At 42.5% G+C, this 26,895-nt stretch overlaps 63 non-coding genes across 63 annotated transcripts; all 63 read left to right on the forward strand.

Annotated features, from left to right (window-relative positions):
* Positions 1 to 191: 191 nt before the first annotated feature.
* Positions 192 to 264, forward strand: trnam-cau (transfer RNA methionine (anticodon CAU)). Its single transcript has one exon. It is a non-coding gene; the product is annotated as a tRNA-Met (tRNA).
* A 159-nt stretch (positions 265 to 423) lies between these two features.
* Positions 424 to 495, forward strand: trnaq-cug (transfer RNA glutamine (anticodon CUG)). The gene has a single exon. It is a non-coding gene; the product is annotated as a tRNA-Gln (tRNA).
* A 507-nt stretch (positions 496 to 1,002) lies between these two features.
* Positions 1,003 to 1,075, forward strand: trnam-cau (transfer RNA methionine (anticodon CAU)). Its single transcript has one exon. It is a non-coding gene; the product is annotated as a tRNA-Met (tRNA).
* Positions 1,076 to 1,234: 159 nt separating this feature from the next.
* trnaq-cug (transfer RNA glutamine (anticodon CUG)) lies at positions 1,235 to 1,306 on the forward strand. The gene has a single exon. It is a non-coding gene; the product is annotated as a tRNA-Gln (tRNA).
* A 507-nt stretch (positions 1,307 to 1,813) lies between these two features.
* trnam-cau (transfer RNA methionine (anticodon CAU)) lies at positions 1,814 to 1,886 on the forward strand. Its single transcript has one exon. It is a non-coding gene; the product is annotated as a tRNA-Met (tRNA).
* Positions 1,887 to 2,045: 159 nt separating this feature from the next.
* trnaq-cug (transfer RNA glutamine (anticodon CUG)) lies at positions 2,046 to 2,117 on the forward strand. The gene has a single exon. It is a non-coding gene; the product is annotated as a tRNA-Gln (tRNA).
* Positions 2,118 to 2,624: 507 nt separating this feature from the next.
* trnam-cau (transfer RNA methionine (anticodon CAU)) lies at positions 2,625 to 2,697 on the forward strand. The gene has a single exon. It is a non-coding gene; the product is annotated as a tRNA-Met (tRNA).
* A 159-nt stretch (positions 2,698 to 2,856) lies between these two features.
* On the forward strand, positions 2,857 to 2,928 carry trnaq-cug (transfer RNA glutamine (anticodon CUG)). The gene has a single exon. It is a non-coding gene; the product is annotated as a tRNA-Gln (tRNA).
* Positions 2,929 to 3,435: 507 nt separating this feature from the next.
* On the forward strand, positions 3,436 to 3,508 carry trnam-cau (transfer RNA methionine (anticodon CAU)). The gene has a single exon. It is a non-coding gene; the product is annotated as a tRNA-Met (tRNA).
* A 159-nt stretch (positions 3,509 to 3,667) lies between these two features.
* On the forward strand, positions 3,668 to 3,739 carry trnaq-cug (transfer RNA glutamine (anticodon CUG)). The gene has a single exon. It is a non-coding gene; the product is annotated as a tRNA-Gln (tRNA).
* Positions 3,740 to 4,252: 513 nt separating this feature from the next.
* On the forward strand, positions 4,253 to 4,325 carry trnam-cau (transfer RNA methionine (anticodon CAU)). Its single transcript has one exon. It is a non-coding gene; the product is annotated as a tRNA-Met (tRNA).
* A 159-nt stretch (positions 4,326 to 4,484) lies between these two features.
* trnaq-cug (transfer RNA glutamine (anticodon CUG)) lies at positions 4,485 to 4,556 on the forward strand. The gene has a single exon. It is a non-coding gene; the product is annotated as a tRNA-Gln (tRNA).
* A 507-nt stretch (positions 4,557 to 5,063) lies between these two features.
* trnam-cau (transfer RNA methionine (anticodon CAU)) lies at positions 5,064 to 5,136 on the forward strand. The gene has a single exon. It is a non-coding gene; the product is annotated as a tRNA-Met (tRNA).
* A 159-nt stretch (positions 5,137 to 5,295) lies between these two features.
* Positions 5,296 to 5,367, forward strand: trnaq-cug (transfer RNA glutamine (anticodon CUG)). The gene has a single exon. It is a non-coding gene; the product is annotated as a tRNA-Gln (tRNA).
* A 507-nt stretch (positions 5,368 to 5,874) lies between these two features.
* On the forward strand, positions 5,875 to 5,947 carry trnam-cau (transfer RNA methionine (anticodon CAU)). Its single transcript has one exon. It is a non-coding gene; the product is annotated as a tRNA-Met (tRNA).
* A 159-nt stretch (positions 5,948 to 6,106) lies between these two features.
* trnaq-cug (transfer RNA glutamine (anticodon CUG)) lies at positions 6,107 to 6,178 on the forward strand. The gene has a single exon. It is a non-coding gene; the product is annotated as a tRNA-Gln (tRNA).
* Positions 6,179 to 6,685: 507 nt separating this feature from the next.
* Positions 6,686 to 6,758, forward strand: trnam-cau (transfer RNA methionine (anticodon CAU)). The gene has a single exon. It is a non-coding gene; the product is annotated as a tRNA-Met (tRNA).
* A 159-nt stretch (positions 6,759 to 6,917) lies between these two features.
* Positions 6,918 to 6,989, forward strand: trnaq-cug (transfer RNA glutamine (anticodon CUG)). Its single transcript has one exon. It is a non-coding gene; the product is annotated as a tRNA-Gln (tRNA).
* A 507-nt stretch (positions 6,990 to 7,496) lies between these two features.
* trnam-cau (transfer RNA methionine (anticodon CAU)) lies at positions 7,497 to 7,569 on the forward strand. The gene has a single exon. It is a non-coding gene; the product is annotated as a tRNA-Met (tRNA).
* A 159-nt stretch (positions 7,570 to 7,728) lies between these two features.
* trnaq-cug (transfer RNA glutamine (anticodon CUG)) lies at positions 7,729 to 7,800 on the forward strand. Its single transcript has one exon. It is a non-coding gene; the product is annotated as a tRNA-Gln (tRNA).
* Positions 7,801 to 8,307: 507 nt separating this feature from the next.
* trnam-cau (transfer RNA methionine (anticodon CAU)) lies at positions 8,308 to 8,380 on the forward strand. The gene has a single exon. It is a non-coding gene; the product is annotated as a tRNA-Met (tRNA).
* A 159-nt stretch (positions 8,381 to 8,539) lies between these two features.
* trnaq-cug (transfer RNA glutamine (anticodon CUG)) lies at positions 8,540 to 8,611 on the forward strand. Its single transcript has one exon. It is a non-coding gene; the product is annotated as a tRNA-Gln (tRNA).
* Positions 8,612 to 9,118: 507 nt separating this feature from the next.
* trnam-cau (transfer RNA methionine (anticodon CAU)) lies at positions 9,119 to 9,191 on the forward strand. Its single transcript has one exon. It is a non-coding gene; the product is annotated as a tRNA-Met (tRNA).
* Positions 9,192 to 9,350: 159 nt separating this feature from the next.
* trnaq-cug (transfer RNA glutamine (anticodon CUG)) lies at positions 9,351 to 9,422 on the forward strand. Its single transcript has one exon. It is a non-coding gene; the product is annotated as a tRNA-Gln (tRNA).
* Positions 9,423 to 9,929: 507 nt separating this feature from the next.
* Positions 9,930 to 10,002, forward strand: trnam-cau (transfer RNA methionine (anticodon CAU)). Its single transcript has one exon. It is a non-coding gene; the product is annotated as a tRNA-Met (tRNA).
* A 159-nt stretch (positions 10,003 to 10,161) lies between these two features.
* Positions 10,162 to 10,233, forward strand: trnaq-cug (transfer RNA glutamine (anticodon CUG)). The gene has a single exon. It is a non-coding gene; the product is annotated as a tRNA-Gln (tRNA).
* A 507-nt stretch (positions 10,234 to 10,740) lies between these two features.
* Positions 10,741 to 10,813, forward strand: trnam-cau (transfer RNA methionine (anticodon CAU)). Its single transcript has one exon. It is a non-coding gene; the product is annotated as a tRNA-Met (tRNA).
* Positions 10,814 to 10,972: 159 nt separating this feature from the next.
* trnaq-cug (transfer RNA glutamine (anticodon CUG)) lies at positions 10,973 to 11,044 on the forward strand. Its single transcript has one exon. It is a non-coding gene; the product is annotated as a tRNA-Gln (tRNA).
* A 506-nt stretch (positions 11,045 to 11,550) lies between these two features.
* On the forward strand, positions 11,551 to 11,623 carry trnam-cau (transfer RNA methionine (anticodon CAU)). The gene has a single exon. It is a non-coding gene; the product is annotated as a tRNA-Met (tRNA).
* A 159-nt stretch (positions 11,624 to 11,782) lies between these two features.
* trnaq-cug (transfer RNA glutamine (anticodon CUG)) lies at positions 11,783 to 11,854 on the forward strand. Its single transcript has one exon. It is a non-coding gene; the product is annotated as a tRNA-Gln (tRNA).
* Positions 11,855 to 12,361: 507 nt separating this feature from the next.
* trnam-cau (transfer RNA methionine (anticodon CAU)) lies at positions 12,362 to 12,434 on the forward strand. The gene has a single exon. It is a non-coding gene; the product is annotated as a tRNA-Met (tRNA).
* A 159-nt stretch (positions 12,435 to 12,593) lies between these two features.
* Positions 12,594 to 12,665, forward strand: trnaq-cug (transfer RNA glutamine (anticodon CUG)). The gene has a single exon. It is a non-coding gene; the product is annotated as a tRNA-Gln (tRNA).
* A 701-nt stretch (positions 12,666 to 13,366) lies between these two features.
* Positions 13,367 to 13,438, forward strand: trnaq-uug (transfer RNA glutamine (anticodon UUG)). The gene has a single exon. It is a non-coding gene; the product is annotated as a tRNA-Gln (tRNA).
* Positions 13,439 to 14,147: 709 nt separating this feature from the next.
* On the forward strand, positions 14,148 to 14,219 carry trnaq-uug (transfer RNA glutamine (anticodon UUG)). The gene has a single exon. It is a non-coding gene; the product is annotated as a tRNA-Gln (tRNA).
* Positions 14,220 to 14,927: 708 nt separating this feature from the next.
* Positions 14,928 to 14,999, forward strand: trnaq-uug (transfer RNA glutamine (anticodon UUG)). The gene has a single exon. It is a non-coding gene; the product is annotated as a tRNA-Gln (tRNA).
* Positions 15,000 to 15,201: 202 nt separating this feature from the next.
* On the forward strand, positions 15,202 to 15,273 carry trnaq-uug (transfer RNA glutamine (anticodon UUG)). The gene has a single exon. It is a non-coding gene; the product is annotated as a tRNA-Gln (tRNA).
* A 701-nt stretch (positions 15,274 to 15,974) lies between these two features.
* On the forward strand, positions 15,975 to 16,046 carry trnaq-uug (transfer RNA glutamine (anticodon UUG)). Its single transcript has one exon. It is a non-coding gene; the product is annotated as a tRNA-Gln (tRNA).
* Positions 16,047 to 16,755: 709 nt separating this feature from the next.
* trnaq-uug (transfer RNA glutamine (anticodon UUG)) lies at positions 16,756 to 16,827 on the forward strand. Its single transcript has one exon. It is a non-coding gene; the product is annotated as a tRNA-Gln (tRNA).
* Positions 16,828 to 17,164: 337 nt separating this feature from the next.
* trnaq-uug (transfer RNA glutamine (anticodon UUG)) lies at positions 17,165 to 17,236 on the forward strand. The gene has a single exon. It is a non-coding gene; the product is annotated as a tRNA-Gln (tRNA).
* A 194-nt stretch (positions 17,237 to 17,430) lies between these two features.
* trnaq-uug (transfer RNA glutamine (anticodon UUG)) lies at positions 17,431 to 17,502 on the forward strand. Its single transcript has one exon. It is a non-coding gene; the product is annotated as a tRNA-Gln (tRNA).
* A 702-nt stretch (positions 17,503 to 18,204) lies between these two features.
* On the forward strand, positions 18,205 to 18,276 carry trnaq-uug (transfer RNA glutamine (anticodon UUG)). The gene has a single exon. It is a non-coding gene; the product is annotated as a tRNA-Gln (tRNA).
* A 202-nt stretch (positions 18,277 to 18,478) lies between these two features.
* On the forward strand, positions 18,479 to 18,550 carry trnaq-uug (transfer RNA glutamine (anticodon UUG)). Its single transcript has one exon. It is a non-coding gene; the product is annotated as a tRNA-Gln (tRNA).
* A 194-nt stretch (positions 18,551 to 18,744) lies between these two features.
* Positions 18,745 to 18,816, forward strand: trnaq-uug (transfer RNA glutamine (anticodon UUG)). Its single transcript has one exon. It is a non-coding gene; the product is annotated as a tRNA-Gln (tRNA).
* A 194-nt stretch (positions 18,817 to 19,010) lies between these two features.
* On the forward strand, positions 19,011 to 19,082 carry trnaq-uug (transfer RNA glutamine (anticodon UUG)). Its single transcript has one exon. It is a non-coding gene; the product is annotated as a tRNA-Gln (tRNA).
* Positions 19,083 to 19,276: 194 nt separating this feature from the next.
* trnaq-uug (transfer RNA glutamine (anticodon UUG)) lies at positions 19,277 to 19,348 on the forward strand. The gene has a single exon. It is a non-coding gene; the product is annotated as a tRNA-Gln (tRNA).
* A 194-nt stretch (positions 19,349 to 19,542) lies between these two features.
* Positions 19,543 to 19,614, forward strand: trnaq-uug (transfer RNA glutamine (anticodon UUG)). Its single transcript has one exon. It is a non-coding gene; the product is annotated as a tRNA-Gln (tRNA).
* A 700-nt stretch (positions 19,615 to 20,314) lies between these two features.
* trnaq-uug (transfer RNA glutamine (anticodon UUG)) lies at positions 20,315 to 20,386 on the forward strand. The gene has a single exon. It is a non-coding gene; the product is annotated as a tRNA-Gln (tRNA).
* Positions 20,387 to 20,723: 337 nt separating this feature from the next.
* trnaq-uug (transfer RNA glutamine (anticodon UUG)) lies at positions 20,724 to 20,795 on the forward strand. Its single transcript has one exon. It is a non-coding gene; the product is annotated as a tRNA-Gln (tRNA).
* Positions 20,796 to 20,995: 200 nt separating this feature from the next.
* Positions 20,996 to 21,067, forward strand: trnaq-uug (transfer RNA glutamine (anticodon UUG)). Its single transcript has one exon. It is a non-coding gene; the product is annotated as a tRNA-Gln (tRNA).
* Positions 21,068 to 21,267: 200 nt separating this feature from the next.
* trnaq-uug (transfer RNA glutamine (anticodon UUG)) lies at positions 21,268 to 21,339 on the forward strand. The gene has a single exon. It is a non-coding gene; the product is annotated as a tRNA-Gln (tRNA).
* Positions 21,340 to 21,533: 194 nt separating this feature from the next.
* On the forward strand, positions 21,534 to 21,605 carry trnaq-uug (transfer RNA glutamine (anticodon UUG)). The gene has a single exon. It is a non-coding gene; the product is annotated as a tRNA-Gln (tRNA).
* Positions 21,606 to 21,799: 194 nt separating this feature from the next.
* trnaq-uug (transfer RNA glutamine (anticodon UUG)) lies at positions 21,800 to 21,871 on the forward strand. Its single transcript has one exon. It is a non-coding gene; the product is annotated as a tRNA-Gln (tRNA).
* A 701-nt stretch (positions 21,872 to 22,572) lies between these two features.
* On the forward strand, positions 22,573 to 22,644 carry trnaq-uug (transfer RNA glutamine (anticodon UUG)). Its single transcript has one exon. It is a non-coding gene; the product is annotated as a tRNA-Gln (tRNA).
* Positions 22,645 to 22,838: 194 nt separating this feature from the next.
* Positions 22,839 to 22,910, forward strand: trnaq-uug (transfer RNA glutamine (anticodon UUG)). The gene has a single exon. It is a non-coding gene; the product is annotated as a tRNA-Gln (tRNA).
* Positions 22,911 to 23,104: 194 nt separating this feature from the next.
* Positions 23,105 to 23,176, forward strand: trnaq-uug (transfer RNA glutamine (anticodon UUG)). The gene has a single exon. It is a non-coding gene; the product is annotated as a tRNA-Gln (tRNA).
* Positions 23,177 to 23,877: 701 nt separating this feature from the next.
* On the forward strand, positions 23,878 to 23,949 carry trnaq-uug (transfer RNA glutamine (anticodon UUG)). The gene has a single exon. It is a non-coding gene; the product is annotated as a tRNA-Gln (tRNA).
* Positions 23,950 to 24,149: 200 nt separating this feature from the next.
* On the forward strand, positions 24,150 to 24,221 carry trnaq-uug (transfer RNA glutamine (anticodon UUG)). The gene has a single exon. It is a non-coding gene; the product is annotated as a tRNA-Gln (tRNA).
* Positions 24,222 to 24,415: 194 nt separating this feature from the next.
* On the forward strand, positions 24,416 to 24,487 carry trnaq-uug (transfer RNA glutamine (anticodon UUG)). Its single transcript has one exon. It is a non-coding gene; the product is annotated as a tRNA-Gln (tRNA).
* Positions 24,488 to 24,681: 194 nt separating this feature from the next.
* Positions 24,682 to 24,753, forward strand: trnaq-uug (transfer RNA glutamine (anticodon UUG)). Its single transcript has one exon. It is a non-coding gene; the product is annotated as a tRNA-Gln (tRNA).
* Positions 24,754 to 25,453: 700 nt separating this feature from the next.
* On the forward strand, positions 25,454 to 25,525 carry trnaq-uug (transfer RNA glutamine (anticodon UUG)). Its single transcript has one exon. It is a non-coding gene; the product is annotated as a tRNA-Gln (tRNA).
* Positions 25,526 to 25,727: 202 nt separating this feature from the next.
* trnaq-uug (transfer RNA glutamine (anticodon UUG)) lies at positions 25,728 to 25,799 on the forward strand. The gene has a single exon. It is a non-coding gene; the product is annotated as a tRNA-Gln (tRNA).
* A 194-nt stretch (positions 25,800 to 25,993) lies between these two features.
* Positions 25,994 to 26,065, forward strand: trnaq-uug (transfer RNA glutamine (anticodon UUG)). Its single transcript has one exon. It is a non-coding gene; the product is annotated as a tRNA-Gln (tRNA).
* A 194-nt stretch (positions 26,066 to 26,259) lies between these two features.
* Positions 26,260 to 26,331, forward strand: trnaq-uug (transfer RNA glutamine (anticodon UUG)). The gene has a single exon. It is a non-coding gene; the product is annotated as a tRNA-Gln (tRNA).
* Positions 26,332 to 26,895: the final 564 nt, after the last annotated feature.

A 26,895-nucleotide genomic window follows, 5' to 3' on the forward strand; every position in this document is an offset into this window, starting at 1 on the left:
GAAGCCAGATATATTAGTCCCTGTAACACCAATAGGGCGTTCATCTTTAATGTTTGAGGTGTCAAGTCCAGGGAAAAGCCATTTGAGATATCTGTCTATGAATCTTATTACACCTTGCTGATTTTGACTTTATTGTAATTGAAACAAATTGAGCTCATACACTTGAAATGTGTACATAAAGTCCTTTTCGGGCCTCGTTGGCGCAGTAGGCAGCGCGTCAGTCTCATAATCTGAAGGCCGTGAGTTCGACCCTCACACGGGGCAGTGATTTTAACGCTCTTTCCTCAATTTTGTTATGCCTGCACACACAAATGCTACGTAAGTTTCCTTCTGTCAGCAATGAAACAGTCCAATAGATTTGATGCTGGAGATCTGGCACCTCACGCAGACCAGGTGAGGTGGGCAGTTTATTTGTCTACCTGGGGTTCCATGGTGTAATGGTTAGCACTCTGGACTCTGAATCCAGTAATCCGAGTTCAAGTCTCGGTGGAACCTTAATCGTTTAGCTGTTTGTAGTGGTGCAATCTTGAGTCTTTGGTTAGAATTCTTACCTGCAGGGCCAATTTGCTGCGTTTAAGGTTGGGGACTTGCCATGGAGAAAACTCAGAGATTCTGGGAACCCTCGGGTGTTAAATTGAGGAAACAGAATCTTTCCACTCGGCATGGCACAACTTCATTCAAATGATTTAGTTGACCAAATACAGAAAAACGGTCATTCCAAAAACGTTTAATTATGAAAGACATTTGAGATAAAAGAGAAAAGGCAATCGAAAACAAGACAAAAGGTGATCAATTGACACATAAAAACATTGAAGCCAGATATATTAGTCTCTGTAACACCAATAGGGCGTTCATCTGTAATGTTTGAGGTGTCAAGTCCAGGGAAAAGCCATTTGAGATATCTGTCTATGAATCTTATTACACCTTGCTGCTCTTGACTTTATTGTAATTCAAACAAATTGAGCTCATACACTTGAAATGTGTACATAAAGTCCTTTTCGGGCCTCGTTGGCGCAGTAGGCAGCGCGTCAGTCTCATAATCTGAAGGCCGTGAGTTCGACCCTCACAGGGGGCAGTGATTTTAACGCTCTTTCCTCAATTTTGTTATGCCTGCACACACAAATGCTACGTAAGTTTCCTTCTGTCAGCAATGAAACAGTCCAATAGATTTGATGCTGGAGATCTGGCACCTCACGCAGACCAGGTGAGGTGGGCAGTTTATTTGTCTACCTGGGGTTCCATGGTGTAATGGTTAGCACTCTGGACTCTGAATCCAGTAATCCGAGTTCAAGTCTCGGTGGAACCTTAATCGTTTAGCAGTTTGTAGTGGTGCAATCTTGAGTCTTTGGTTAGAATTCTTACCTGCAGGGCCAATTTGCTGCGTTTAAGGTTGGAGACTTCCCATGGAGAAAACTCAAAGATTCTGGGAACCCTCGGGTGTTAAATTGAGGTAACAGAATCTTTCCACTCGGCATGGCACAACTTCATTCAAATGATTTAGTTGACCAAATACAGAAAAACGGTCATTCCAAAAACATTTCATAATGAAACACATTTGAGATAAAAGAGAAAAGGCAATCGAAAACAAGACAAAAGGTGATCAATTGACACATAAAAACATTGAAGCCAGATATATTAGTCCCTGTAACACCAATAGGGCGTTCATCTTTAATGTTTGAGGTGTCAAGTCCAGGGAAAAGCCATTTGAGATATCTGTCTATGAATCTTATTACACCTTGCTGATTTTGACTTTATTGTAATTGAAACAAATTGAGCTCATACACTTGAAATGTGTACATAAAGTCCTTTTCGGGCCTCGTTGGCGCAGTAGGCAGCGCGTCAGTCTCATAATCTGAAGGCCGTGAGTTCGACCCTCACACGGGGCAGTGATTTTAACGCTCTTTCCTCAATTTTGTTATGCCTGCACACACAAATGCTACGTAAGTTTCCTTCTGTCAGCAATGAAACAGTCCAATAGATTTGATGCTGGAGATCTGGCACCTCACGCAGACCAGGTGAGGTGGGCAGTTTATTTGTCTACCTGGGGTTCCATGGTGTAATGGTTAGCACTCTGGACTCTGAATCCAGTAATCCGAGTTCAAGTCTCGGTGGAACCTTAATCGTTTAGCAGTTTGTAGTGGTGCAATCTTGAGTCTTTGGTTAGAATTCTTACCTGCAGGGCCAATTTGCTGCGTTTAAGGTTGGAGACTTCCCATGGAGAAAACTCAAAGATTCTGGGAACCCTCGGGTGTTAAATTGAGGAAACAGAATCTTTCCACTCGGCATGGCACAACTTCATTCAAATGATTTAGTTGACCAAATACAGAAAAACGGCCAATCCAAAAACATTTCATAATGAAACACATTTGAGATAAAAGAGAAAAGGCAATCGAAAACAAGACAAAAGGTGATCAATTGACACATAAAAACATTGAAGCCAGATATATTAGTCCCTGTAACACCAATAGGGCGTTCATCTTTAATGTTTGAGGTGTCAAGTCCAGGGAAAAGCCATTTGAGATATCTGTCTATGAATCTTATTACACCTTGCTGATCTTGACTTTATTGTAATTGAAACAAATTGAGCTCATACACTTGAAATGTGTACATAAAGTCCTTTTCGGGCCTCGTTGGCGCAGTAGGCAGCGCGTCAGTCTCATAATCTGAAGGCCGTGAGTTCGACCCTCACACGGGGCAGTGATTTTAACGCTCTTTCCTCAATTTTGTTATGCCTGCACACACAAATGCTACGTAAGTTTCCTTCTGTCAGCAATGAAACAGTCCAATAGATTTGATGCTGGAGATCTGGCACCTCACGCAGACCAGGTGAGGTGGGCAGTTTATTTGTCTACCTGGGGTTCCATGGTGTAATGGTTAGCACTCTGGACTCTGAATCCAGTAATCCGAGTTCAAGTCTCGGTGGAACCTTAATCGTTTAGCTGTTTGTAGTGGTGCAATCTTGAGTCTTTGGTTAGAATTCTTACCTGCAGGGCCAATTTGCTGCGTTTAAGGTTGGGGACTTGCCATGGAGAAAACTCAGAGATTCTGGGAACCCTCGGGTGTTAAATTGAGGAAACAGAATCTTTCCACTCGGCATGGCACAACTTCATTCAAATGATTTAGTTGACCAAATACAGAAAAACGGTCATTCCAAAAACGTTTAATTATGAAAGACATTTGAGATAAAAGAGAAAAGGCAATCGAAAACAAGACAAAAGGTGATCAATTGACACATAAAAACATTGAAGCCAGATATATTAGTCTCTGTAACACCAATAGGGCGTTCATCTGTAATGTTTGAGGTGTCAAGTCCAGGGAAAAGCCATTTGAGATATCTGTCTATGAATCTTATTACACCTTGCTGATCTTGACTTTATTGTAATTGAAACAAATTGAGCTCATACACTTGAAATGTGTACATAAAGTCCTTTTCGGGCCTCGTTGGCGCAGTAGGCAGCGCGTCAGTCTCATAATCTGAAGGCCGTGAGTTCGACCCTCACACGGGGCAGTGATTTTAACGCTCTTTCCTCAATTTTGTTATGCCTGCACACACAAATGCTACGTAAGTTTCCTTCTGTCAGCAATGAAACAGTCCAATAGATTTGATGCTGGAGATCTGGCACCTCACGCAGACCAGGTGAGGTGGGCAGTTTATTTGTCTACCTGGGGTTCCATGGTGTAATGGTTAGCACTCTGGACTCTGAATCCAGTAATCCGAGTTCAAGTCTCGGTGGAACCTTAATCGTTTAGCAGTTTATAGTGGTGCAATCTTGAGTCTTTGGTTAGAATTCTTACCTGCAGGGCCAATTTGCTGCGTTCAAGGTTGGAGACTTGCCATGGAGAAAACTCAGAGATTCTGGGAACCCTCGGGTGTTAATGTTAAATTGAGGTAACAGAATCTTTCATCTCGGCATGGCACAACTTCATTCAAATGATTTAGTTGACCAAATACAGAAAAACGGCCAATCCAAAAACGTTTCATTATGAAACACATTTGAGATAAAAGAGAAAAGGCAATCGAAAACAAGACAAAAGGTGATCAATTGACACATAAAAACATTGAAGCCAGATATATTAGTCACTGTAACACCAATAGGGCGTTCATCTTTAATGTTTGAGGTGTCAAGTCCAGGGAAAAGCCATTTGAGATATCTGTCTATGAATCTTATTACACCTTGCTGATCTTGACTTTATTGTAATTGAAACAAATTGAGCTCATACACTTGAAATGTGTACATAAAGTCCTTTTCGGGCCTCGTTGGCGCAGTAGGCAGCGCGTCAGTCTCATAATCTGAAGGCCGTGAGTTCGACCCTCACACGGGGCAGTGATTTTAACGCTCTTTCCTCAATTTTGTTATGCCTGCACACACAAATGCTACGTAAGTTTCCTTCTGTCAGCAATGAAACAGTCCAATAGATTTGATGCTGGAGATCTGGCACCTCACGCAGACCAGGTGAGGTGGGCAGTTTATTTGTCTACCTGGGGTTCCATGGTGTAATGGTTAGCACTCTGGACTCTGAATCCAGTAATCCGAGTTCAAGTCTCGGTGGAACCTTAATCGTTTAGCTGTTTGTAGTGGTGCAATCTTGAGTCTTTGGTTAGAATTCTTACCTGCAGGGCCAATTTGCTGCGTTTAAGGTTGGGGACTTGCCATGGAGAAAACTCAGAGATTCTGGGAACCCTCGGGTGTTAAATTGAGGAAACAGAATCTTTCCACTCGGCATGGCACAACTTCATTCAAATGATTTAGTTGACCAAATACAGAAAAACGGTCATTCCAAAAACGTTTAATTATGAAACACATTTGAGATAAAAGAGAAAAGGCAATCGAAAACAAGACAAAAGGTGATCAATTGACACATAAAAACATTGAAGCCAGATATATTAGTCTCTGTAACACCAATAGGGCGTTCATCTGTAATGTTTGAGGTGTCAAGTCCAGGGAAAAGCCATTTGAGATATCTGTCTATGAATCTTATTACACCTTGCTGATCTTGACTTTATTGTAATTGAAACAAATTGAGCTCATACACTTGAAATGTGTACATAAAGTCCTTTTCGGGCCTCGTTGGCGCAGTAGGCAGCGCGTCAGTCTCATAATCTGAAGGCCGTGAGTTCGACCCTCACACGGGGCAGTGATTTTAACGCTCTTTCCTCAATTTTGTTATACCTGCACACACAAATGCTACGTAAGTTTCCTTCTGTCAGCAATGAAACAGTCCAATAGATTTGATGCTGGAGATCTGGCACCTCACGCAGACCAGGTGAGGTGGGCAGTTTATTTGTCTACCTGGGGTTCCATGGTGTAATGGTTAGCACTCTGGACTCTGAATCCAGTAATCCGAGTTCAAGTCTCGGTGGAACCTTAATCGTTTAGCTGTTTGTAGTGGTGCAATCTTGAGTCTTTGGTTAGAATTCTTACCTGCAGGGCCAATTTGCTGCGTTTAAGGTTGGGGACTTGCCATGGAGAAAACTCAGAGATTCTGGGAACCCTCGGGTGTTAAATTGAGGAAACAGAATCTTTCCACTCGGCATGGCACAACTTCATTCAAATGATTTAGTTGACCAAATACAGAAAAACGGTCATTCCAAAAACGTTTAATTATGAAACACATTTGAGATAAAAGAGAAAAGGCAATCGAAAACAAGACAAAAGGTGATCAATTGACACATAAAAACATTGAAGCCAGATATATTAGTCTCTGTAACACCAATAGGGCGTTCATCTGTAATGTTTGAGGTGTCAAGTCCAGGGAAAAGCCATTTGAGATATCTGTCTATGAATCTTATTACACCTTGCTGCTCTTGACTTTATTGTAATTGAAACAAATTGAGCTCATACACTTGAAATGTGTACATAAAGTCCTTTTCGGGCCTCGTTGGCGCAGTAGGCAGCGCGTCAGTCTCATAATCTGAAGGTCGTGAGTTCGACCCTCACACGGGGCAGTGATTTTAACGCTCTTTTCTCAATTTTGTTATGCCTGCACACACAAATGCTACGTAAGTTTCCTTCTGTCAGCAATGAAACAGTCCAATAGATTTGATGCTGGAGATCTGGCACCTCACGCAGACCAGGTGAGGTGGGCAGTTTATTTGTCTACCTGGGGTTCCATGGTGTAATGGTTAGCACTCTGGACTCTGAATCCAGTAATCCGAGTTCAAGTCTCGGTGGAACCTTAATTGTTTGGCTTTTTGTAGTGGTGCAATCTTGAGTCTTTGGTTAGAATTCTTACCTGCAGGGCCAATTTGCTGCGTTTAAGGTTGGAGACTTCCCATGGAGAAAACTCAAAGATTCTGGGAACCCTCGGGTGTTAAATTGAGGTAACAGAATCTTTCCACTCGGCATGGCACAACTTCATTCAAATGATTTAGTTGACCAAATACAGAAAAACGGCCAATCCAAAAACATTTCATAATGAAACACATTTGAGATAAAAGAGAAAAGGCAATCGAAAACAAGACAAAAGGTGATCAATTGACACATAAAAACATTGAAGCCAGATATATTAGTCCCTGTAACACCAATAGGGCGTTCATCTTTAATGTTTGAGGTGTCAAGTCCAGGGAAAAGCCATTTGAGATATCTGTCTATGAATCTTATTACACCTTGCTGATCTTGACTTTATTGTAATTGAAACAAATTGAGCTCATACACTTGAAATGTGTACATAAAGTCCTTTTCGGGCCTCGTTGGCGCAGTAGGCAGCGCGTCAGTCTCATAATCTGAAGGCCGTGAGTTCGACCCTCACACGGGGCAGTGATTTTAACGCTCTTTCCTCAATTTTGTTATGCCTGCACACACAAATGCTACGTAAGTTTCCTTCTGTCAGCAATGAAACAGTCCAATAGATTTGATGCTGGAGATCTGGCACCTCACGCAGACCAGGTGAGGTGGGCAGTTTATTTGTCTACCTGGGGTTCCATGGTGTAATGGTTAGCACTCTGGACTCTGAATCCAGTAATCCGAGTTCAAGTCTCGGTGGAACCTTAATCGTTTAGCTGTTTGTAGTGGTGCAATCTTGAGTCTTTGGTTAGAATTCTTACCTGCAGGGCCAATTTGCTGCGTTTAAGGTTGGGGACTTGCCATGGAGAAAACTCAGAGATTCTGGGAACCCTCGGGTGTTAAATTGAGGAAACAGAATCTTTCCACTCGGCATGGCACAACTTCATTCAAATGATTTAGTTGACCAAATACAGAAAAACGGTCATTCCAAAAACGTTTAATTATGAAAGACATTTGAGATAAAAGAGAAAAGGCAATCGAAAACAAGACAAAAGGTGATCAATTGACACATAAAAACATTGAAGCCAGATATATTAGTCTCTGTAACACCAATAGGGCGTTCATCTGTAATGTTTGAGGTGTCAAGTCCAGGGAAAAGCCATTTGAGATATCTGTCTATGAATCTTATTACACCTTGCTGCTCTTGACTTTATTGTAATTGAAACAAATTGAGCTCATACACTTGAAATGTGTACATAAAGTCCTTTTCGGGCCTCGTTGGCGCAGTAGGCAGCGCGTCAGTCTCATAATCTGAAGGCCGTGAGTTCGACCCTCACAGGGGGCAGTGATTTTAACGCTCTTTCCTCAATTTTGTTATGCCTGCACACACAAATGCTACGTAAGTTTCCTTCTGTCAGCAATGAAACAGTCCAATAGATTTGATGCTGGAGATCTGGCACCTCACGCAGACCAGGTGAGGTGGGCAGTTTATTTGTCTACCTGGGGTTCCATGGTGTAATGGTTAGCACTCTGGACTCTGAATCCAGTAATCCGAGTTCAAGTCTCGGTGGAACCTTAATCGTTTAGCAGTTTGTAGTGGTGCAATCTTGAGTCTTTGGTTAGAATTCTTACCTGCAGGGCCAATTTGCTGCGTTTAAGGTTGGAGACTTCCCATGGAGAAAACTCAAAGATTCTGGGAACCCTCGGGTGTTAAATTGAGGTAACAGAATCTTTCCACTCGGCATGGCACAACTTCATTCAAATGATTTAGTTGACCAAATACAGAAAAACGGTCATTCCAAAAACATTTCATAATGAAACACATTTGAGATAAAAGAGAAAAGGCAATCGAAAACAAGACAAAAGGTGATCAATTGACACATAAAAACATTGAAGCCAGATATATTAGTCCCTGTAACACCAATAGGGCGTTCATCTTTAATGTTTGAGGTGTCAAGTCCAGGGAAAAGCCATTTGAGATATCTGTCTATGAATCTTATTACACCTTGCTGATTTTGACTTTATTGTAATTGAAACAAATTGAGCTCATACACTTGAAATGTGTACATAAAGTCCTTTTCGGGCCTCGTTGGCGCAGTAGGCAGCGCGTCAGTCTCATAATCTGAAGGCCGTGAGTTCGACCCTCACACGGGGCAGTGATTTTAACGCTCTTTCCTCAATTTTGTTATGCCTGCACACACAAATGCTACGTAAGTTTCCTTCTGTCAGCAATGAAACAGTCCAATAGATTTGATGCTGGAGATCTGGCACCTCACGCAGACCAGGTGAGGTGGGCAGTTTATTTGTCTACCTGGGGTTCCATGGTGTAATGGTTAGCACTCTGGACTCTGAATCCAGTAATCCGAGTTCAAGTCTCGGTGGAACCTTAATCGTTTAGCAGTTTGTAGTGGTGCAATCTTGAGTCTTTGGTTAGAATTCTTACCTGCAGGGCCAATTTGCTGCGTTTAAGGTTGGAGACTTCCCATGGAGAAAACTCAAAGATTCTGGGAACCCTCGGGTGTTAAATTGAGGAAACAGAATCTTTCCACTCGGCATGGCACAACTTCATTCAAATGATTTAGTTGACCAAATACAGAAAAACGGCCAATCCAAAAACATTTCATAATGAAACACATTTGAGATAAAAGAGAAAAGGCAATCGAAAACAAGACAAAAGGTGATCAATTGACACATAAAAACATTGAAGCCAGATATATTAGTCCCTGTAACACCAATAGGGCGTTCATCTTTAATGTTTGAGGTGTCAAGTCCAGGGAAAAGCCATTTGAGATATCTGTCTATGAATCTTATTACACCTTGCTGATCTTGACTTTATTGTAATTGAAACAAATTGAGCTCATACACTTGAAATGTGTACATAAAGTCCTTTTCGGGCCTCGTTGGCGCAGTAGGCAGCGCGTCAGTCTCATAATCTGAAGGCCGTGAGTTCGACCCTCACACGGGGCAGTGATTTTAACGCTCTTTCCTCAATTTTGTTATGCCTGCACACACAAATGCTACGTAAGTTTCCTTCTGTCAGCAATGAAACAGTCCAATAGATTTGATGCTGGAGATCTGGCACCTCACGCAGACCAGGTGAGGTGGGCAGTTTATTTGTCTACCTGGGGTTCCATGGTGTAATGGTTAGCACTCTGGACTCTGAATCCAGTAATCCGAGTTCAAGTCTCGGTGGAACCTTAATCGTTTAGCTGTTTGTAGTGGTGCAATCTTGAGTCTTTGGTTAGAATTCTTACCTGCAGGGCCAATTTGCTGCGTTTAAGGTTGGGGACTTGCCATGGAGAAAACTCAGAGATTCTGGGAACCCTCGGGTGTTAAATTGAGGAAACAGAATCTTTCCACTCGGCATGGCACAACTTCATTCAAATGATTTAGTTGACCAAATACAGAAAAACGGTCATTCCAAAAACGTTTAATTATGAAAGACATTTGAGATAAAAGAGAAAAGGCAATCGAAAACAAGACAAAAGGTGATCAATTGACACATAAAAACATTGAAGCCAGATATATTAGTCTCTGTAACACCAATAGGGCGTTCATCTGTAATGTTTGAGGTGTCAAGTCCAGGGAAAAGCCATTTGAGATATCTGTCTATGAATCTTATTACACCTTGCTGCTCTTGACTTTATTGTAATTGAAACAAATTGAGCTCATACACTTGAAATGTGTACATAAAGTCCTTTTCGGGCCTCGTTGGCGCAGTAGGCAGCGCGTCAGTCTCATAATCTGAAGGCCGTGAGTTCGACCCTCACAGGGGGCAGTGATTTTAACGCTCTTTCCTCAATTTTGTTATGCCTGCACACACAAATGCTACGTAAGTTTCCTTCTGTCAGCAATGAAACAGTCCAATAGATTTGATGCTGGAGATCTGGCACCTCACGCAGACCAGGTGAGGTGGGCAGTTTATTTGTCTACCTGGGGTTCCATGGTGTAATGGTTAGCACTCTGGACTCTGAATCCAGTAATCCGAGTTCAAGTCTCGGTGGAACCTTAATTGTTTGGCTTTTTGTAGTGGTGCAATCTTGAGTCTTTGGTTAGAATTCTTACCTGCAGGGCCAATTTGCTGCGTTTAAGGTTGGAGACTTCCCATGGAGAAAACTCAAAGATTCTGGGAACCCTCGGGTGTTAAATTGAGGAAACAGAATCTTTCCACTCGGCATGGCACAACTTCATTCAAATGATTTAGTTGACCAAATACAGAAAAACGGCCAATCCAAAAACATTTCATAATGAAACACATTTGAGATAAAAGAGAAAAGGCAATCGAAAACAAGACAAAAGGTGATCAATTGACACATAAAAACATTGAAGCCAGATATATTAGTCCCTGTAACACCAATAGGGCGTTCATCTTTAATGTTTGAGGTGTCAAGTCCAGGGAAAAGCCATTTGAGATATCTGTCTATGAATCTTATTACACCTTGCTGATCTTGACTTTATTGTAATTGAAACAAATTGAGCTCATACACTTGAAATGTGTACATAAAGTCCTTTTCGGGCCTCGTTGGCGCAGTAGGCAGCGCGTCAGTCTCATAATCTGAAGGCCGTGAGTTCGACCCTCACACGGGGCAGTGATTTTAACGCTCTTTCCTCAATTTTGTTATGCCTGCACACACAAATGCTACGTAAGTTTCCTTCTGTCAGCAATGAAACAGTCCAATAGATTTGATGCTGGAGATCTGGCACCTCACGCAGACCAGGTGAGGTGGGCAGTTTATTTGTCTACCTGGGGTTCCATGGTGTAATGGTTAGCACTCTGGACTCTGAATCCAGTAATCCGAGTTCAAGTCTCGGTGGAACCTTAATCGTTTAGCAGTTTGTAGTGGTGCAATCTTGAGTTTTGGTTAGAATTCTTACCTGCAGGGCCAATTTGCTGCGTTTAAGGTTGGAGACTTCCCATGGAGAAAACTCAAAGATTCTGGGAACCCTCGGGTGTTAAATTGAGGAAACAGAATCTTTCCACTCGGCATGGCACAACTTCATTCAAATGATTTAGTTGACCAAATACAGAAAAACGGCCAATCCAAAAACATTTCATAATGAAACACATTTGAGATAAAAGAGAAAAGGCAATCGAAAACAAGACAAAAGGTGATCAATTGACACATAAAAACATTGAAGCCAGATATATTAGTCCCTGTAACACCAATAGGGCGTTCATCTTTAATGTTTGAGGTGTCAAGTCCAGGGAAAAGCCATTTGAGATATCTGTCTATGAATCTTATTACACCTTGCTGATCTTGACTTTATTGTAATTGAAACAAATTGAGCTCATACACTTGAAATGTGTACATAAAGTCCTTTTCGGGCCTCGTTGGCGCAGTAGGCAGCGCGTCAGTCTCATAATCTGAAGGCCGTGAGTTCGACCCTCACACGGGGCAGTGATTTTAACGCTCTTTCCTCAATTTTGTTATGCCTGCACACACAAATGCTACGTAAGTTTCCTTCTGTCAGCAATGAAACAGTCCAATAGATTTGATGCTGGAGATCTGGCACCTCACGCAGACCAGGTGAGGTGGGCAGTTTATTTGTCTACCTGGGGTTCCATGGTGTAATGGTTAGCACTCTGGACTCTGAATCCAGTAATCCGAGTTCAAGTCTCGGTGGAACCTTAATCGTTTAGCTGTTTGTAGTGGGGCAATCTTGAGTCTTTGGTTAGAATTCTTACCTGCAGGGCCAATTTGCTGCGTTTAAGGTTGGAGACTTCCCATGGAGAAAACTCAAAGATTCTGGGAACCCTCGGGTGTTAAATTGAGGTAACAGAATCTTTCCACTCGGCATGGCACAACTTCATTCAAATGATTTAGTTGACCAAATACAGAAATACGGCCAATCCAAAAACGTTTCATTATGAAACACATTTGAGATAAAAGAGAAAAGGCAATCGAAAACAAGACAAAAGTTGATCAATTGACACATAAAAACATTGAAGCTAGATATATTAGTCCCTGTAACACCAATAGGGCGTTCATCTGTAATGTTTGAGGTGTCAAGTCCAGGGAAAAGCCATTTGAGATATCTGTCTATGAATCTTATTACACCTTGCTGATCTTGACTTTATTGTAATTGAAACAAATTGAGCTCATACACTTGAAATGTGTACATAAAGTCCTTTTCGGGCCTCGTTGGCGCAGTAGGCAGCGCGTCAGTCTCATAATCTGAAGGCCGTGAGTTCGACCCTCACACGGGGCAGTGATTTTAACGCTCTTTCCTCAATTTTGTTATGCCTGCACTTACAAATGCTACGTAAGTTTCCTTCTGTCAGCAATGAAACAGTCCAATAGATTTGATGCTGGAGATCTGGCACCTCACGCAGACCAGGTGAGGTGGGCAGTTTATTTGTCAACCTGGGGTTCCATGGTGTAATGGTTAGCACTCTGGACTCTGAATCCAGTAATCCGAGTTCAAGTCTCGGTGGAACCTTATACATTTGTGGTGGTCCTATGTTGAGTCCTTGGATAGACTTCTTGTCTGCAAGTCCAAATTGGTGCGTCCAAAGACTTGGCATGGAGGGAATTTAGAAAATCCTGTAACCCCCAAATGCTAAAGTGAGTGGAGAACACAGAATGTGTCCATTTCGCATTAAATACTACATTTATCATTTTGGCCGGCCAATCATAGCTAAAAGGCCAATCCAAAACCATATGAATATTAAAAGTATTCACGGTACAAGAGAAATGGCCACAGAAATCAAACCATGCTGTCATAGATTGACACATGAAGACATTAAAGGTAGATATAATAGCTCCTGTAAAACCACAAGGTGGGTTAAATTGTCAAGTTAGAGGAGCGGGGTGTGGAATTCTTCCAAAATTGATTTGAGTTATCCGTCTAAAAACCTTAATACTCCATGTTGCTAGTAGTTTTTGGTAAAAAAACAAACCTAGCTCGTACATTAGCATACGTAGAAAGAGCTTTAGTCTTCGTTGGCGCAGTGCGTCAGTCTTATAACCTGAAGGGTTCGACTCTCACCTAATGTCGTGGTTTTCACCCTTTTTCCCTTCAAGTTTTCTATCCCGGGACACAAATACTACGTAGGGTTTGCTGCGTCACCAATAAAACAATCTGATGGGTATAAAGTTGGAAATCTCAGCCCTCTAGTACCCCAAGCAAGTTATGCTGTGGGTTCCATGGTGTAATGGTCAGCACTCTGGACTTTGAATCCAGGAATCCGAGTTCGAGTCTCGGTGGAACCTTATACAGTTAGTCATTTTTGGTGGTCCTATGTTGAGTCCTTGGATAGACTTCTTGTCTGCAAGTCCAAATTGGTGCGTCCAAAGACTTGGCATGGAGGGAATTTAGAAAATCCTGTAACCCCCAAATGCTAAAGTGAGTGGAGAACACAGAATGTCTCCATTTCGCATTAAATACTACATTTATCATTTTGGCCGGCCAATCATAGCTAAAAGGCCAATCCAAAACCATATGAATATTAAAAGTATTCACGGTACAAGAGAAATGGCCACAGAAATCAAACCATGCTGTCATAGATTGACACATGAAGACATTAAAGGTAGATATAATAGCTCCTGTAAAACCACTAGGTGGGTTAAATTGTCAAGTTAGAGGAGCGGGGTGTGGAATTCTTCCAAAATTGATTTGAGTTATCCGTCTAAAAACCTTAATACTCCATGTTGCTAGTAGTTTTTGGTAAAAAAACAAACCTAGCTCGTACATTAGCATACGTAGAAAGAGCTTTAGTCTTCGTTGGCGCAGTGCGTCAGTCTTATAACCTGAAGGGTTCCACTCTCACCTAATGTCGTGGTTTTCACCCTTTTTCCCTTCAAGTTTTCTATCCCGGGACACAAATACTACGTAGGGTTTGCTGCGTCACCAATAAAACAATCTGATGGGTATAAAGTTGGAAATCTCAGCCCTCTAGTACCCCAAGCAAGTTATGCTGTGGGTTCCATGGTGTAATGGTCAGCACTCTGGACTTTGAATCCAGGAATCCGAGTTCGAGTCTCGGTGGAACCTTATACAGTTAGTCATTTTTGGTGGTCCTATGTTGAGTCCTTGGATAGACTTCTTGTCTGCAAGTCCAAATTGGTGCGTCCAAAGACTTGGCATGGAGGGAATTTAGAAAATCCTGTAACCCCCAAATGCTAAAGTGAGTGGAGAACACAGAATGTGTCCATTTCGCATTAAATACTACATTTATCATTTTGGCCGGCCAATCATAGCTAAAAGGCCAATCCAAAACCATATGAATATTAAAAGTATTCACGGTACAAGAGAAATGGCCACAGAAATCAAACCATGCTGTCATAGATTGACACATGAAGACATTAAAGGTAGATATAATAGCTCCTGTAAAACCACTAGGTGGGTTAAATTGTCAAGTTAGAGGAGCGGGTTGTGGAATTCTTCCAAAATTGATTTGACTTATCCGTCTAAAAACCTTAATACTCCATGTTGCTAGTAGTTTTTGGTAAAAAAACAAACCTAGCTCGTACATTAGCATACGTAGAAAGAGCTTTAGTCTTCGTTGGCGCAGTGCGTCAGTCTTATAACCTGAAGGGTTCGACTCTCACCTAATGTCGTGGTTTTCACCCTTTTCCCTTCAAGTTTTCTATCCCGGGACACAAATACTACGTAGGGTTTGCTGCGTCACCAATAAAACAATCTGATAGGTATAAAGTTGGAAATCTCAGCCCTCTAGTACCCCAAGCGAGTTATGCTGTGGGTTCCATGGTGTAATGGTCAGCACTCTGGACTTTGAATCCAGGAATCCGAGTTCGAGTCTCGGTGGAACCTTATACAGTTAGTCATTTTTGGTGGTCCTATGTTGAGTCCTTGGATAGACCTCTTGTCTGCAAGTCCAAATTGGTGCGTCCAAAGACTTGGCATGGAGGGAATTCAGCAAACCGAGAGTTCTAGTCTCGGTGGAACCTTATACAGTTAGTCATTTGTGGTGGTCATATGTTGAGTCCTTGGATAGACTGATGAGTATGCTGTGGGTTCCATGGTGTAATGGTCAGCACTCTGGACTTTGAATCCAGGAATCCGAGTTCGAGTCTCGGTGGAACCTTATACATTTGTGGTGGTCCTATGTTGAGTCCTTGGATAGACTTCTTGTCTGCAAGTCCAAATTGGTGCGTCCAAAGACTTGGCATGGAGGGAATTTAGAAAATCCTGTAACCCCCAAATGCTAAAGTGAGTGGAGAACACAGAATGTGTCCATTTCGCATTAAATACTACATTTATCATTTTGGCCGGCCAATCATAGCTAAAAGGCCAATCCAAAACCATATGAATATTAAAAGTATTCACGGTACAAGAGAAATGGCCACAGAAATCAAACCATGCTGTCATAGATTGACACATGAAGACATTAAAGGTAGATATAATAGCTCCTGTAAAACCACAAGGTGGGTTAAATTGTCAAGTTAGAGGAGCGGGGTGTGGAATTCTTCCAAAATTGATTTGAGTTATCCGTCTAAAAACCTTAATACTCCATGTTGCTAGTAGTTTTTGGTCAAAAAACAAACCTAGCTCGTACATTAGCATACGTAGAAAGAGCTTTAGTCTTCGTTGGCGCAGTGCGTCAGTCTTATAACCTGAAGGGTTCGACTCTCACCTAATGTCGTGGTTTTCACCCTTTTTCCCTTCAAGTTTTCTATCCCGGGACACAAATACTACGTAGGGTTTGCTGCGTCACCAATAAAACAATCTGATGGGTATAAAGTTGGAAATCTCAGCCCTCTAGTACCCCAAGCAAGTTATGCTGTGGGTTCCATGGTGTAATGGTCAGCACTCTGGACTTTGAATCCAGGAATCCGAGTTCGAGTCTCGGTGGAGCCTTATACAGTTAGTCATTTTTGGTGGTCCTATGTTGAGTCCTTGGATAGACTTCTTGTCTGCAAGTCCAAATTGGTGCGTCCAAAGACTTGGCATGGAGGAAATTTAGAAAATCCTGTAACCCCCAAATGCTAAAGTGAGTGGAGAACACAGAATGTGTCCATTTCGCATTAAATACTACATTTATCATTTTGGCCGGCCAATCATAGCTAAAAGGCCAATCCAAAACCATATGAATATTAAAAGTATTCACGGTACAAGAGAAATGGCCACAGAAATCAAACCATGCTGTCATAGATTGACACATGAAGACATTAAAGGTAGATATAATAGCTCCTGTAAAACCACTAGGTGGGTTAAATTGTCAAGTTAGAGGAGCGGGGTGTGGAATTCTTCCAAAATTGATTTGAGTTATCCGTCTAAAAACCTTAATACTCCATGTTGCTAGTAGTTTTTGGTAAAAAAACAAACCTAGCTCGTACATTAGCATACGTAGAAAGAGCTTTAGTCTTCGTTGGCGCAGTGCGTCAGTCTTATAACCTGAAGGGTTCCACTCTCACCTAATGTCGTGGTTTTCACCCTTTTTCCCTTCAAGTTTTCTATCCCGGGACACAAATACTACGTAGGGTTTGCTGCGTCACCAATAAAACAATCTGATAGGTATAAAGTTGGAAATCTCAGCCCTCTAGTACCCCAAGCGAGTTATGCTGTGGGTTCCATGGTGTAATGGTCAGCACTCTCGACTTTGAATCCAGGAATCCGAGTTCGAGTCTCGGTGGAACCTTATACAGTTAGTCATTTTTGGTGGTCCTATGTTGAGTCCTTGGATAGACCTCTTGTCTGCAAGTCCAAATTGGTGCGTCCAAAGACTTGGCATGGAGGGAATTCAGCAAACCGAGAGTTCTAGTCTCGGTGGAACCTTATACATTTGTGGTGGTCCTATGTAGAGTGCTTGGATAGACTTCATGCCTGCAAGTCCAAATTGGTGCATGAAAAGCCAAAGACTTAGCATGGAGGGAATTCAGAAAACCGAGAGTTCGAGTCTCGGTGGAACCTTATACAGTTAGTCATTTGTGGTGGTCATATGTTAAGTCCTTGGATAGACTGATAAGTATGCTGTGGGTTCCATGGTGTAATGGTCAGCACTCTGGACTTTGAATCCAGGAATCCGAGTTCGAGTCTCGGTGGAACCTCATACATTTGTGGTGGTCCTATGTTGAGTCCTTGGATAGACTTCTTGTCTGCAAGTCCAAATTGGTGCGTCCAAAGACTTGGCATGGAGGGAATTCAGCAAACCGAGAGTTCTAGTCTCGGTGGAACCTTATACAGTTAGTCATTTGTGGTGGTCATATGTTGAGTCCTTTGATAGACTGATGAGTATGCTGTGGGTTCCATGGTGTAATGGTCAGCACTCTGGACTTTGAATCCAGGAATCCGAGTTCGAGTCTCGGTGGAACCTTATACATTTGTGGTGGTCCTATGTTGAGTCCTTGGATAGACTTCTTGTCTGCAAGTCCAAATTGGTGCGTCCAAAGACTTGGCATGGAGGGAATTTAGAAAATCCTGTAACCCCCAAATGCTAAAGTGAGTGGAGAACACAGAATGTGTCCATTTTGCATTAAATACTACATTTATCATTTTGGCCGGCCAATCATAGCTAAAAGGCCAATCCAAAACCATATGAATATTAAAAGTATTCACGGTACAAGAGAAATGGCCACAGAAATCAAACCATGCTGTCATAGATTGACACATGAAGACATTAAAGGTAGATATAATAGCTCCTGTAAAACCACTAGGTGGGTTAAATTGTCAAGTTAGAGGAGCGGGGTGTGGAATTCTTCCAAAATTGATTTGACTTATCCGTCTAAAAACCTTAATACTCCATGTTGCTAGTAGTTTTTGGTAAAAAAAACAAACCTAGCTCGTACATTAGCATACGTAGAAAGAGCTTTAGTCTTCGTTGGCGCAGTGCGTCAGTCTTATAACCTGAAGGGTTCGACTCTCACCTAATGTCGTGGTTTTCACCCTTTTTCCCTTCAAGTTTTCTATCCCGGGACACAAATACTACGTAGGGTTTGCTGCGTCACCAATGAAACAATCTGATAGGTATAAAGTTGGAAATCTCAGCCCTCTAGTACCCCAAGCAAGTTATGCTGTGGGTTCCATGGTGTAATGGTCAGCACTCTGGACTTTGAATCCAGGAATCCGAGTTCGAGTCTCGGTGGAACCTTATACAGTTAGTCATTTTTGGTGGTCCTATGTTGAGTCCTTGGATAGACTTCTTGTCTGCAAGTCCAAATTGGTGCGTCCAAAGACTTGGCATGGAGGCAATTCAGAAAACCGAGAGTTCTAGTCTCGGTGGAACCTTAAACAGTTAGTCATTTGTGGTGGTCATATGTTGAGTCCTTGGATAGACTGATAAGTATGCTGTGGGTTCCATGGTGTAATGGTCAGCACTCTGGACTTTGAATCCAGGAATCCGAGTTCGAGTCTCGGTGGAACCTTATACATTTGTGGTGGTCCTATGTTGAGTCCTTGGATAGACTTCTTGTCTGCAAGTCCAAATTGGTGCGTCCAAAGACCTGGCATGGAGGGAATTCAGAAAACCGAGAGTTCTAGTCTCGGTGGAACCTAATACAGTTAGTCATTTGTGGTGGTCATATGTTGAGTCCTTGGATAGACTGACGAGTATGCTGTGGGTTCCATGGTGTAATGGTCAGCACTCTGGACTTTGAATCCAGGAATCCGAGTTCGAGTCTCGGTGGAACCTTATACATTTATGGTGGTCCTATGTTGAGTCCTTGGATAGACTTCTTGTCTGCAAGTCCAAATTGGTGCGTCCAAAGACTTGGCAAGGACGGAATTCAGAAAACCGAGAGTTCTAGTCTCGTTGGAACCTTATACAGTTAGTCATTTGTGGTGGTCATATGTTGAGTCCTTGGATAGACTGATAAGTATGCTGTGGGTTCCATGGTGTAATGGTCAGCACTCTGGACTTTGAATCCAGGAATCCGAGTTCGAGTCTCGGTGGAACCTTATACATTTGTGGTGGTCCTATGTTGAGTCCTTGGATAGACTTCTTGTCTGCAAGTCCAAATTGGTGCGTCCAAAGACCTGGCATGGAGGGAATTCAGAAAACCGAGAGTTCTAGTCTCGGTGGAACCTAATACAGTTAGTCATTTGTGGTGGTCATATGTTGAGTCCTTGGATAGACTGACGAGTATGCTGTGGGTTCCATGGTGTAATGGTCAGCACTCTGGACTTTGAATCCAGGAATCCGAGTTCGAGTCTCGGTGGAACCTTATACATTTATGGTGGTCCTATGTTGAGTCCTTGGATAGACTTCTTGTCTGCAAGTCCAAATTGGTGCGTCCAAAGACTTGGCAAGGACGGAATTCAGAAAACCGAGAGTTCTAGTCTCGTTGGAACCTTATACAGTTAGTCATTTGTGGTGGTCATATGTTGAGTCCTTGGATAGACTGATGAGTATGCTGTGGGTTCCATGGTGTAATGGTCAGCACTCTGGACTTTGAATCCAGGAATCTGAGTTTGAGTCTCGGTGGAACCTTATACATTTGTGGTGGTCCTATGTTGAGTCCTTGGATAGACTTCTTGTCTGCAAGTCCAAATTGGTGCGTCCAAAGACTTGGCATGGAGGAAATTTAGAAAATCCTGTAACCCCCAAATGCTAAAGTGAGTGGAGAACACAGAATGTGTCCATTTCGCATTAAATACTACATTTATCATTTTGGCCGGCCAATCATAGCTAAAAGGCCAATCCAAAACCATATGAATATTAAAAGTATTCACGGTACAAGAGAAATGGCCACAGAAATCAAACCATGCTGTCATAGATTGACACATGAAGACATTAAAGGTAGATATAATAGCTCCTGTAAAACCACTAGGTGGGTTAAATTGTCAAGTTAGAGGAGCGGGGTGTGGAGTTCTTCCAAAATTGATTTGAGTTATCCGTCTAAAAACCTTAATACTCCATGTTGCTAGTAGTTTTTGGTAAAAAAACAAACCTAGCTCGTACATTAGCATACGTAGAAAGAGTTTAGTCGTCGTTGGCGCAGTGCGTCAGTCTTATAACCTGAAGGGTTCGACTCTCACCTAATGTCGTGGTTTTCACCCTTTTTCCCTTCAAGTTTTCTATCCCGGGACACAAATACTACGTAGGGTTTGCTGCGTCACCAATAAAACAATCTGATGGGTATAAAGTTGGAAATCTCAGCCCTCTAGTACCCCAAGCAAGTTATGCTGTGGGTTCCATGGTGTAATGGTCAGCACTCTGGACTTTGAATCCAGGAATCCGAGTTCGAGTCTCGGTGGAACCTTATACAGTTAGTCATTTTTGGTGGTCCTATGTTGAGTCCTTGGATAGACCTCTTGTCTGCAAGTCCAAATTGGTGCGTCCAAAGACTTGGCATGGAGGGAATTCAGCAAACCGAGAGTTCTAGTCTCGGTGGAACCTTATACATTTGTGGTGGTCCTATGTAGAGTGCTTGGATAGACTTCATGCCTGCAAGTCCAAATTGGTGCATGAAAAGCCAAAGACTTGGCATGGAGGCAATTTAGAAAACCGAGAGTTCGAGTCTCGGTGGAACCTTATACAGTTAGTCATTTGGGGTGGTCATATGTTGAGTCCTTGGATAGACTGATAAGTATGCTGTGGGTTCCATGGTGTAATGGTCAGCACTCTGGACTTTGAATCCAGGAATCCGAGTTCGAGTCTCGGTGGAACCTTATACATTTGTGGTGGTCCTATGTTGAGTCCTTGGATAGACTTCATGCCTGCAAGTCCAAATTGGTGCATGAAAAGCCAAAGACTTAGCATGGAGGCAATTCAGAAAACCGAGAGTTCGAGTCTCGGTGGAACCTTATACAGTTAGTCATTTGGGGTGGTCATATGTTGAGTCCTTGGATAGACTGATAAGTATGCTGTGGGTTCCATGGTGTAATGGTCAGCACTCTGGACTTTGAATCCAGGAATCCGAGTTCGAGTCTCGGTGGAACCTTATACATTTGTGGTGGTCCTATGTAGAGTGCTTGGATAGACTTCATGCCTGCAAGTCCAAATTGGTGCATGAAAAGCCAAAGACTTAGCATGGAGGGAATTCAGAAAACCGAGAGTTCGAGTCTCGTTGGAACCTTATACAGTTAGTCATTTGTGGTGGTCATATGTTGAGTCCTTGGATAGACTGATAAGTATGCTGTGGGTTCCATGGTGTAATGGTCAGCACTCTGGACTTTGAATCCAGGAATCCGAGTTCGAGTCTCGGTGGAACCTTATACATTTGTGGTGGTCCTATGTTGAGTCCTTGGATAGACTTCTTGTCTGCAAGTCCAAATTGGTGCGTCCAAAGACCTGGCATGGAGGGAATTCAGAAAACCGAGAGTTCTAGTCTCGGTGGAACCTAATACAGTTAGTCATTTGTGGTGGTCATATGTTGAGTCCTTGGATAGACTGACGAGTATGCTGTGGGTTCCATGGTGTAATGGTCAGCACTCTGGACTTTGAATCCAGGAATCCGAGTTCGAGTCTCGGTGGAACCTTATACATTTATGGTGGTCCTATGTTGAGTCCTTGGATAGACTTCTTGTCTGCAAGTCCAAATTGGTGCGTCCAAAGACTTGGCAAGGACGGAATTCAGAAAACCGAGAGTTCTAGTCTCGTTGGAACCTTATACAGTTAGTCATTTGTGGTGGTCATATGTTGAGTCCTTGGATAGACTGATGAGTATGCTGTGGGTTCCATGGTGTAATGGTCAGCACTCTGGACTTTGAATCCAGGAATCTGAGTTTGAGTCTCGGTGGAACCTTATACATTTGTGGTGGTCCTATGTTGAGTCCTTGGATAGACTTCTTGTCTGCAAGTCCAAATTGGTGCGTCCAAAGACTTGGCATGGAGGAAATTTAGAAAATCCTGTAACCCCCAAATGCTAAAGTGAGTGGAGAACACAGAATGTGTCCATTTCGCATTAAATACTACATTTATCATTTTGGCCGGCCAATCATAGCTAAAAGGCCAATCCAAAACCATATGAATATTAAAAGTATTCACGGTACAAGAGAAATGGCCACAGAAATCAAACCATGCTGTCATAGATTGACACATGAAGACATTAAAGGTAGATATAATAGCTCCTGTAAAACCACTAGGTGGGTTAAATTGTCAAGTTAGAGGAGCGGGGTGTGGAATTCTTCCAAAATTGATTTGAGTTATCCGTCTAAAAACCTTAATACTCCATGTTGCTAGTAGTTTTTGGTAAAAAAACAAACCTAGCTCGTACATTAGCATACGTAGAAAGAGCTTTAGTCTTCGTTGGCGCAGTGCGTCAGTCTTATAACCTGAAGGGTTCGACTCTCACCTAATGTCGTGGTTTTCACCCTTTTTTCCTTCAAGTTTTCTATCCCGGGACACAAATACTACGTAGGGTTTGCTGCGTCACCAATAAAACAATCTGATAGGTATAAAGTTGGAAATCTCAGCCCTCTAGTACCCCAAGCGAGTTATGCTGTGGGTTCCATGGTGTAATGGTCAGCACTCTGGACTTTGAATCCAGGAATCCGAGTTCGAGTCTCGGTGGAACCTTATACATTTGTGGTGGTCCTATGTTGAGTCCTTGGATGGACTTCTTCTCTGCAAGTCCAAATTGGTGCGTCCAAAGACTTGGCATGGAGGCAATTTAGAAAACCGAGAGTTCGAGTCTCGGTGGAACCTTATACAGTTAGTCATTTGTGGTGGTCATATGTTGAGTCCTTGGATAAACTGATAAGTATGCTGTGGGTTCCATGGTGTAATGGTCAGCACTCTGGACTTTGAATCCAGGAATCCGAGTTCGAGTCTCGGTGGAACCTTATACATTTGTGGTGGTCCTATGTTGAGTCCTTGGATAGACTTCTTGTCTGCAAGTCCAAATTGGTGCGTCCAAAGACCTGGCATGGAGGGAATTCAGAAAACCGAGAGTTCTAGTCTCGGTGGAACCTAATACAGTTAGTCATTTGTGGTGGTCATATGTTGAGTCCTTGGATAGACTGATGAGTATGCTGTGGGTTCCATGGTGTAATGGTCAGCACTCTGGACTTTGAATCCAGGAATCCGAGTTCGAGTCTCGGTGGAACCTTATACATTTGTGGTGGTCCTATGTTGAGTCCTTGGATAGACTTCTTGTCTGCAAGTCCAAATTGGTGCATCCAAAGACTTGGCATGGAGGAAATTTAGAAAATCCTGTAACCCCCAAATGCTAAAGTGAGTGGAGAACACAGAATGTGTCCATTTCGCATTAAATACTACATTTATCCTTTTGGCCGGCCAATCATAGCTAAAAGGCCAATCCAAAACCATATGAATATTAAAAGTATTCACGGTACAAGAGAAATGGCCACAGAAATCAAACCATGCTGTCATAGATTGACACATGAAGACATTAAAGGTAGATATAATAGCTCCTGTAAAACCACTAGGTGGGTTAAATTGTCAAGTTAGAGGAGCGGGGTGTGGAATTCTTCCAAAATTGATTTGACTTATCTGTCTAAAAACCTTAATACTCCATGTTGCTAGTAGTTTTTGGTAAAAAAACAAACCTAGCTCGTACATTAGCATACGTAGAAAGAGCTTTAGTCTTCGTTGGCGCAGTGCGTCAGTCTTATAACCTGAAGGGTTCGACTCTCACCTAATGTCGTGGTTTTCACCCTTTTTCCCTTCAAGTTTTCTATCCCGGGACACAAATACTACGTAGGGTTTGCTGCGTCACCAATAAAACAATCTGATAGGTATAAAGTTGGAAATCCCAGCCCTCTAGTACCCCAAGCAAGTTATGCTGTGGGTTTCATGGTGTAATGGTCAGCACTCTGGACTTTGAATCCAGGAATCCGAGTTCGAGTCTCGGTGGAACCTTATACATTTGTGGTGGTCCTATGTAGAGTGCTTGGATAGACTTCATGCCTGCAAGTCCAAATTGGTGCATGAAAAGCCAAAGACTTAGCATGGAGGGAATTCAGAAAACCGAGAGTTCGAGTCTCGGTGGAACCTTATACAGTTAGTCATTTGTGGTGGTCATATGTTGAGTCCTTGGATAGACTGATGAGTATGCTGTGGGTTCCATGGTGTAATGGTCAGGACTCTGGACTTTGAATCCAGGAATCCGAGTTCGAGTCTCGGTGGAACCTTATACATTTGTGGTGGTCCTATGTTGAGTCCTTGGATAGACTTCTTGTCTGCAAGTCCAAATTGGTGCGTCCAAAGACCTGGCATGGAGGGAATTCAGAAAACCGAGAGTTCTAGTCTCGGTGGAACCTAATACAGTTAGTCATTTGTGGTGGTCATATGTTGAGTCCTTGGATAGACTGATGAGTATGCTGTGGGTTCCATGGTGTAATGGTCAGCACTCTGGACTTTGAATCCAGGAATCCGAGTTCGAGTCTCGGTGGAACCTTATACATTTGTGGTGGTCCTATGTTGAGTCCTTGGATAGACTTCTTGTCTGCAAGTCCAAATTGGTGCGTCCAAAGACTTGGCATGGAGGGAATTCAGCAAACCGAGAGTTCTAGTCTCGGTGGAACCTTATACAGTTAGTCATTTGTGGTGGTCATATGTTGAGTCCTTGGATAGACTGATGAGTATGCTGTGGGTTCCATGGTGTAATGGTCAGCACTCTGGACTTTGAATCCAGGTATCCGAGTTCGAGTCTCGGTGGAACCTTATACATTTGTGGTGGTCCTATGTTGAGTCCTTGGATAGACTTCTTGTCTGCAAGTCCAAATTGGTGCGTCCAAAGACTTGGCATGGAGGAAATTTAGAAAACCCTGTAACCCCCAAATGCTAAAGTGAGTGGAGAACACAGAATGTGTCCATTTCGCATTAAATACTACATTTATCATTTTTGCCGGCCAATCATAGCTAAAAGGCCAATACAAACCATATGAATATTAAAAGTATTCACGGTACAAGAGAAATGGCAACAGAAATCAAACCATGCTGTCATAGATTGACACATGAAGACATTAAAGGTAGATATAATAGCTCCTGTAAAACCACTAGGTGGGTTAAATTGTCAAGTTAGAGGAGCGGGGTGTGGAATTCTTCCAAAATTGATTTGAGTTATCCGTCTAAAAACCTTAATACTCCATGTTGCTAGTAGTTTTTGGTAAAAAAACAAACCTAGCTCGTACATTAGCATACGTAGAAAGAGCTTTAGTCTTCGTTGGCGCAGTGCGTCAGTCTTCTAACCTGAAGGGTTCGACTCTCACCTAATGTCGTGGTTTTCACCCTTTTTCCCTTCAAGTTTTCTATCCCGGGACACAAATACTACGTAGGGTTTGCTGCGTCACCAATAAAACAATCTGATAGGTATAAAGTTGGAAATCTCAGCCCTCTAGTACCCCAAGCGAGTTATGCTGTGGGTTCCATGGTGTAATGGTCAGCACTCTGGACTTTGAATCCAGGAATCCGAGTTTGAGTCTCGGTGGAACCTTATACAGTTAGTCATTTTTGGTGGTCCTATGTTGAGTCCTTGGATAGACCTCTTGTCTGCAAGTCCAAATTGGTGCGTCCAAAGACTTGGCATGGAGGGAATTCAGCAAACCGAGAGTTCTAGTCTCGGTGGAACCTTATACAGTTAGTCATTTGTGGTGGTCATATGTTGAGTCCTTGGATAGACTGATGAGTATCCTGTGGGTTCCATGGTGTAATGGTCAGCACTCTGGACTTTGAATCCAGGAATCCGAGTTCGAGTCTCGGTGGAACCTTAAGCATTTGTGGTGGTCCTATGTTGAGTCCTTGGATAGACTTCTTGTCTGCAAGTCCAAATTGGTGCGTCCAAAGACTTGGCATGGAGGGAATTCAGCAAACCGAGAGTTCTAGTCTCGGTGGAACCTTATACAGTTAGTCATTTGTGCTGGTCATATGTTGAGTCCTTGGATAGACTGATGAGTATGCTGTGGGTTCCATGGTGTAATGGTCAGCACTCTGGACTTTGAATCCAGGAATCCGAGTTCGAGTCTCGGTGGAACCTTATACATTTGTGGTGGTCCTATGTTGAGTCCTTGGATGGACTTCTTCTCTGCAAGTCCAAATTGGTGCGTCCAAAGACTTGGCATGGAGGCAATTTAGAAAACCGAGAGTTCGAGTCTCGGTGGAACCTTATACAGTTAGTCATTTGTGGTGGTCATATGTTGAGTCCTTGGATAGACTGATAAGTATGCTGTGGGTTCCATGGTGTAATGGTCAGCACTCTGGACTTTGAATCCAGGAATCCGAGTTCGAGTCTCGGTGGAACCTTATACAGTTAGTCATTTTTGGTGGTCCTATGTTGAGTCCTTGGATAGACTTCTTGTCTGCAAGTCCAAATTGGTGCGTCCAAAGACTTGGCATGGAGGAAATTTAGAAAATCCTGTAACCCCCAAATGCTAAAGTGAGTGGAGAACACAGAATTTGTCCATTTCGCATTAAATACTACATTTATCATTTTGGCCGGCCAATCATAGCTAAAAGGCCAATCCAAAACCATATGAATATTAAAAGTATTCACGGTACAAGAGAAATGGCCACAGAAATCAAACCATGCTGTCATAGATTGACACATGAAGACATTAAAGGTAGATATAATAGCTCCTGTAAAACCACTAGGTGGGTTAAATTGTCAAGTTAGAGGAGCGGGGTGTGGAATTCTTCCAAAATTGATTTGAGTTATCCGTCTAAAAACCTTAATACTCCATGTTGCTAGTAGTTTTTGGTAAAAAAACAAACCTAGCTCGTACATTAGCATACGTAGAAAGAGCTTTAGTCTTCGTTGGCGCAGTGCGTCAGTCTTATAACCTGAAGGGTTCGACTCTCACCTAATGT

This window comes from Pungitius pungitius, chromosome 6 (assembly GCF_949316345.1).
Source record: "Pungitius pungitius chromosome 6, fPunPun2.1, whole genome shotgun sequence".
In the NCBI taxonomy this organism is placed as follows: Eukaryota; Metazoa; Chordata; class Actinopteri; order Perciformes; family Gasterosteidae; genus Pungitius; species Pungitius pungitius.